The sequence below is a fragment of the Sus scrofa genome, chromosome 9 (genome assembly GCF_000003025.6).
Source record: "Sus scrofa isolate TJ Tabasco breed Duroc chromosome 9, Sscrofa11.1, whole genome shotgun sequence".
Taxonomy (NCBI): Eukaryota; Metazoa; Chordata; class Mammalia; order Artiodactyla; family Suidae; genus Sus; species Sus scrofa.
The window spans coordinates 113,808,403-113,815,980 of NC_010451.4; the positions used below are offsets into that span (position 1 = coordinate 113,808,403).

General features: G+C 40.9%; 1 pseudogene; it reads right to left on the minus strand.

Annotated features, from left to right (window-relative positions):
* LOC110255566 lies at positions 312 to 6,449 on the minus strand (annotated as a pseudogene).

Below are 7,578 nucleotides of genomic sequence, written 5' to 3' on the forward strand. Positions count from 1 at the left end.
GTACACAGAGGCAAAGTGTTTCACATCATAGATCACACTTCTAACTCCTTGGAATGTTTGTGTCTTTGGCTAAAAGGAGAGACTAGACAGGAAAGGCAGGCAATGCTTAGGCAACTAAAATAAGGTTAGGACCAGGAAGAGCAATCCTGGGCCTCACAGGGATGGGCACAAGGGGGCTGTTAATGGGAAGCTGACCTTTTTGGAACTGTTCGCTGGAAGCATAGGAGTACCAATTCTGGACACTCATGCTGTCTCAGGCTTCAGTCAGCCCTATCCCCAGGTACAGCAACACAGTAGTCACTCTTGATGTCTTACTGAATGTAGCAGTACAGCAACTTGTGATTGTGGAAGATCATGATTCTAACCAGGACCTTATCATGAGTTCCCTTGCCCTTCATACAGCAAAATACATTGGTTTGTGAATGAATACATGAGTACATTGGACAAAGTTCAGGAAAGCATTTTCCAGATCTCCTTTGACTTCTTTGTTTTGATGCTCTCTAACATGTCATAACTCTTATACTTTTCAAATACTTTCTGGAGGTGACACACACCCCACTTGGTCATGATGCTGATCTACTTGAGAATTCCTCTCCTCTTCTCTTTAGTATCATAGAGACTCCCAGCATGTTGGGGATATACATAATCAATGACAGAGCCAACCTCTCCTCACCATATGTGTTGGAAACAATGTCCTTTTCCAAATTAGTTATGCGCATTTTCTTGTAGACTCTACTAAATAATTCCCTATAGTTCCTGGTTGGTCCTTGAGCAGATGATCTCCATGAGGGAATCTAGCTTGGAAGCATAATGCTGAGCGGGTGTTTTCAATAGGCCCCAAATCACTTTCTCCAGATGGCTGGACAAGGCTGACTTCAGTGCTAATGCAAGTGCCTTTTTGGTCCTCCTCCGATGAGCAATATCTTGTTCATTGTCACATCTGGTCAAAATGTTGACAATGGTAACCTCATCCACACCTTTTGTCCCGATGCTTATTTCACTGTTAAAAGCATTCTACTCATCATTGAAGATATATGCTTTGAGGGTGTAGCATGATCACCTGCCAGTCTGGATTTGCACAGCATTTCATGAACAGTATATGTTTTGACAGAAGCTGTGTCAGGCACCAAGAGCTATGAGCATCCCCGTATGTGAAATTTTTTTTTTTAATTTTAGACATCCTGAAAGTTTCACTAGGATGTGTTATAGGTGTGGATTAAACTGATTGTGATTAGTTGGGCTTCCCAATTCAGTAGACTATTGTTGGCTATCAATTCTGTTCTGAGAAATTTTCAGCCGTTAACTCTTCAAATATTGCTTCTGCCCCTTCTTTGTCTCATGTCTTTTAGAATTCCAATTCCATATTTCTTTCCTACTTCCTATCTCTTTGTCTCTCTGAACTGAATTCCACATACAGGACACATACAGACTTACAGTGAGGAGATGGAAGAAGATATTACATGCAAATGGAAATCAAAGGAAAGCAGGAGTAGCAATACTCATATCAGACAAAATAGACTTTAAAATAAATAAAATCACAAGAGATAAGAAGGACAATACATAATGATCAAAGGATCAATCCAATAAGATGTAACAGTTGTAAATATATACACACCTAACATAAGAGTGCTTCAATATATCAGACAACTGCTGACAGCCATATAAGGAGAAATCGACAGCAACACAATAATAGTGGGGGACTTTAGCACCCCACTTACCCAAGGGATAGATCATCCAGACAGAGAATCAGCAAGGAAACACAGGCCTTAAATGACACCCTAGACCAGATAGATATAACGGATATTATAGAACTTTCCATCTCAAAACAGCAGAATATACATTCTTAAGTGCATATGAAACATTCTCCAGGATAGATCACATCTTGGGCCACAGATCAAGCCTTGGTAAATTTTAACAAGTTGAAATTATCCCATGCATTTTCTTCGGCCCCAATGTTATGAGACTAGAAATAAACTACAAGAAAAAAACAACAAAGAACACAAACTCATGGAAGCTAAACAATATACTACAGAACAACCAAAGGATCATTGAGGAAATCAGAAAATACTTAGAAACAAATGACAACAAAGATACAACAACCCAAAACCTATGGGACACAGCAAAAGCAGTTCTGAGAGGGAAGTTTATAGCAATACAATCATCTCAGGAAAGAAGAAAAAGCTCAAATAAACAATCTAACCTTACACCTGAATTTTTAATTTTATTTTTTTTGTTTTGGTTTGGGTTTTTTTGTTTGTTTGTTTTGGTTTTGGTTTTATTACTCAATGAATTTATTACATTTATGGTTGTGCAGTGATCATCACGATCCATTTTTATAGGATTTCCAACCCACAACCCCAGCGCATCCCCCCACCCCCTGAAATTTTGAGACCATAAGTTTTTCAAAGTCTGTGAGTCAGTATCTGTTCTGCAAAGAAGTTCATTGTGTCCTTTTTTCAGATTCCACATGTCAGTGAAAGCATTTGATGTTGGTGTCTCATTGTATGACTGACTTCACTTAGCATGATAATTTCTGGGTCCATCCATGTTGCTAAAAATGCCAGTATTTCATTCCTTTCAATGGCTGAGTAATAATCATTTAATCATTTAACTTAATAATCCTTTAATCATTTTACTTAATTCAGTTTTAGAAATTTTATTTTTCTTCATATCTGCATAATATATTCCCTTGCTTTGTATGCATATTTTAATTTTCTTCTTTCATTTTATTGTTAATACTTATATGTTTACTCAGATGAGTCTAAAATAGAAACTTTGCAGGCATGATTCTGCTACCTCAGGATTTCTCATGTTAGCACTATTGATTTCTTGTAGGAGGCTGTCCTGCATATTGGAGGATGTTTGATGGCATCCCTGGCCTTTGAACACTAGATGCCAATATCACACCTATCCCCCTGCCAAAAATATCTCCTGGAGGGCAAAATTGCCCTGGGTTGTGAACTACCGTATCCTCTGTTTTCTCCCATATGGGACCTCACTCTTGGTGTCTTGTTTCCTTATGTTTGTGGTATATGTATTATAAGCTCATGTTTCTTAAACCTATATCTGCGGGGATTCTCTGATGCCTAGATTGAAAATGTCTTTCTCCAGGACTGTTTTCTATTTGCCACTGCCAGGCACCTGAGGGCACTGCCAGTTCAGGATCACAAAAAATAAACATTCGACTTTAGATTTTTTGAGCCACCATAGGGTGAATTTGGAGCAGCAAATCTGCTAAAGGGCTAGCTTGATAGTTATTAATTCTCAAGAGAGAAAGTTTTTCTCTCTTCTATTCAGTAAAAGGTTTGAGGCAGGTGGGGAGGGCACAGATTTATTTTGACTTCACCCTTGTAATGAATTGTAGCCTTTGGATTCCAAGTTTATGGGTTTATACTGGGAGTGTGGTCTTCTATTGAACTCTTTTCCTTTGACAAGTCCTTCATGCCTTGCAAGATTTGTGAAAATCGAAACATAAAATGCTGACGTTGGTACAACTTGGGTTTTTGAATGATTTTAAGGCTTCTAAATTTACCTGAAATTCTGTCCCGATCTATTGGTGCATTTAAAAAGATGTTTTAATTATTTTGTCCAGTATTTTTGGTTTTCGTTAGTAAGAGGATCAATCACTAAACTATTATGCTATACCTCAGTACCTAAAGTTCATACTTTTAAAAAACTTTTAAAAATGAATATCAGGAGTTCCCGTCGTGGCGCAGTGGTTAACGAATCCGACTAGGAACCATGAGGTTGCGGGTTCGGTCCCTGCCCTTGCTCAGTGGGTTAACGATCTGGCGTTGCCGTGAGCTGTGGTGTAGGTTGCAGACGCGGCTCGGATCCTGCGTTGCTGTGGCTCTGGCGTAGGCCGGTGGCTACAGCTCCGATTGGACCCCTAGCCTGGGAACCTCCATATGCCGCGGGAGCGGCCCAAGAAATAGCAACAACAACAACAACAACAACAAAAGACAAAAAGACAAAAAAAAAAAAAAAAAAGAAATGCAGATTTAAAAAAAAAATGAATATCAATAGTGAAGCTGGCTGAACAAATTTATGGATTTTTAACAACACAAAAGCAGTACAGAAGCAGTTAGATTAACAGATACAAAAGTGTATTCTTGGAGTTCCCTTCATGGCACAGCGGAAATGAATCTGACTAGTACTCATGAGGATACAGGTTCAATGACCCCTAGCTTCGCTCAGTGGATTAAGGATCCGGCATTGCCATGAGCTGTGGTATAGATCACAGACACGGCTTGGATCTGGCGTTGCTATGGCTGTGGCAAAGGTCAGCGGCTACAGGTCCGATTCAACCCCTAGCCTGGGAACTTCCATATGCCGTGGGTGCGGCCCTAAAAAGACCAAAAAAAAAAAAAAGTGTACTCTTATAGGTCTATGCTATGGATTGGTTGTGAGAGCATTGATGAAGTCCATGGGGATAGGTATTTAACAAATGGAGTTGTGGTGATTGCTCCCAAAGGGCACATTTCAACATAGGCTCCAGGTTTACCCGCTAGTGACAGTTCTAAGCACGGCCCTCAGTGTTTTCATGCGAAAAAGGAAAAGGACTCATGCACTGCTCAGAGTTAGACCATGTAGTAGAATATGTTTAGGTTCTGGAATTTATCCAGTGCTTTTTAAAATTCTAGGAAAATTGAGTCTTCTTGGTGGGCGTAATTCACTTTCACCATAATCAGTTCCTTGGAAACAAAGCCCTGCTGATAGGGCTGATGCTTGGTGATTTAGATGCATCCTCAAGTTTACTTAGAGTGGTTAAGAGCCCTGAAGTCAGACTGCCAGGGTTGGAGTCCAGGCTCCCTCACTTAAAAGTCTTTCTTCTTAACCTCACTGTCTCTGTTTTAGTATCTGTAAAATGAGAATAATGCTAGAAACTACCCCACAGGCTATTTATAGAACTTTCCATCGCAAAGCAGCAGAATATACATTCTTAAGTGCATATGAAACATTCTCCAGGATAGATCACATCTTGGGCCACAGATCAAGCCTTGGTAAATTTTAACAAGTTGAAATTATCCCATGCATTTTTTTGTAGTGAGCCTTGAAAGAATTAGTACATGTAAAACACCAAGCCTAGTGCCTGGAACATGTAAGCATAGAGATGTTCATTGCAAAAGGGTAAAAAAATATATATATATATTAAACTTAAAGCAAGACTTATCAAAATCTGAGAATGTCTCCTAAAAATATGACTTTAGGAGTTCCTGTTGTGGCTCAGTGGTAACAAACCCGACTAGTATCCATGACGATGTGGGTTCGTCCCTGGCCTTGCTCAGTGGGTTAAGGATCCAGCGTTGCCATGAGCTGTGGTGTAGGACACAGATGTGGCTTGGATCCCTCGTTGCTGTGGCTATGGTGTTGCCTGGCAGTTGGAGCTCTGACTTGCCCCCTAGCCTGGGACCTTCCATATGCCACAGGTCTAGCCCTAAAAAGACCCCCCCCCCAAAAAAAAAGTGACTTTATGTCATCAAATAGCACTGCATTTCTTTACTGTTGGTGATTTGTCATGCTCAGAGCAGTGAAGCAGTAAGAGATGAAAGGAGGTTCCAGTGGTCAGTCACTTAGTCCACATGTTTAGCTTCAGCTCAGCATGACTACTTCCTCCATCCAATGCATCAGCAGTGTTTCACTTTCAAGATTAGAGTGTTTATAAGGCTTGTCACATCTAGAAGACATGAACTGCCTGAAGTCTGATGAATTGGGTCCCTCAAAGCCTTTTAATTCCTGATGGTGGAGAAGCAGTTCAGTAAATCTTTCCAGCAAGTTTCCATGACTTCACTACCCAACAGCATCGACATAATGTCTCTGTACTCTGCTTTATCTTCTTCCAAAATTTCAGTAAACCTACAATAATGAAAACACAAGAACAAAGAAAATTCATAACTTTGGTGCCATGAGTATGATTTGCAAAGTTCAAGGTACATATTCTTCAAACAAACGATGCAATGCAGATGCCTTTTGATGGGAATAAACTGCCGAGAAACCTCTGCCCCATCTATTCTTTTCTTTGTGGGCGCCCCATCTCCCAACAGTGAGCTCAGTTTTTGCATGTTTATATCCACACCCTCTTTGACAACCTCTTCTTGGGAAGCTGAGATCTAGTTCTGTCAAAAGTGTCTGGACCAGAGGGGCCACAGGTCCCCACACCCCCGGTCTTATGGAGAGAGGCAGCATGTTAAATATGAATCTTGCTTTAAGTTTCTGCACTTTTTGCTTGTTTTCTTTATTCAAGTTAGCATTTATTGGGTACTTACTATGTGCCAGGAACTATTTTAGGTGCTTTCCATGGAATTCATCCAGTCGGGTAAGCAGCAGGCTCCCTAAGCCACAAGTGGTCTTTCTCAATGAGATGAGGGCAAAGGAAGGGTGAGAGACCCAAATCACAAGGACCATCTGCCTCAGGACATGACCTTACCCTGTGCGCCTGCCTCAGCCATGGCCCCACTCTCCACTGAACATTAGAGGCAAACACTAGAAGTCATCCTAGATGTCTCCTCCCTCCCTCCCTGTATCCCATTTATTCCTACTTTCTCAAGGCCTCTCCCTCACTGGCTTCTCTGTCACAGCACTTTTTACAGTGATCAGCTGTCTCCCTGTCCACCTTCTCCTCCTAAGACAGACACTGTCTTTGATCGCTGACTACTCAATGCCATAGCAGGTCCTCAAAAGCTGTTTGCTGAATAAATTAATGAATGAAGTTTCTATTATTTCTATGTAAGAATTTCTTGAGTTAATCCTTCTACCCATACCCCATTAATTGCCCCAGTTTAGGGTCTGACTCCTTCTTACCAGAACTCTTAAAATGGCCTCCTAACTTATGTTCTTTCTCTCCACTTTGCCCTACTGCCACCCACTTTCCTCACTGCCTCAGTGGTCATCTCTCTAAAGCACAAATTAGAATGTGCTATTGCTCTGATTAAACCCTTTAATGCATCTCATTACCATACTAAATGGTAGTGTATGTGAGGGGTGTGAGCGTGTGTTTAGGCCCCAAGTGCCTTTGCATGTGTGCCTTCTGCCTAGGATGCTACCCCCTTTTTTCTGCCTGACAATCTCCTGCCCGTCCTTTGAAATCCAGCTCAAATGTCCCTTGCTCTTGAAGCTTTCTGGGACCCTAAAGCCTCCTCCTACAGAAGATTAGACCTCCATTTGAGCATTTGTTGACGGGCTATAATTGTTTGCTCATACATCTATGCTCCCATCTTTCTCTAAAAAGAAGACTCTGCGTTGCTTAAAATCCTGAGCTTGGTATCTCTAACTCCTTGATAGCCTTTAAAAAATACTGAAGGGAAGAGGGTGGGAGGTGAATGTTTTCTGTGTACAGTGAAAACTGTTTTCAATCTGAAGAGCCTGTGTCAACACTGTATCTGACATGGCTGCTAAAGACGGTGCAGTCCTCAAAACATGGGCTTTACTCCAATCCCTCTTCTCATCTCTCTTTTCCCCTCTCATTTCTTCTGTCATGCCCTCTCTTCTTCTTTTTCTTTTTTTTTCTTTTTATTCATTTTCCTTTCCTTCCTTCTTTCTATTGCTATTCACCTTTAATATTAATCAGATGTTGCACAA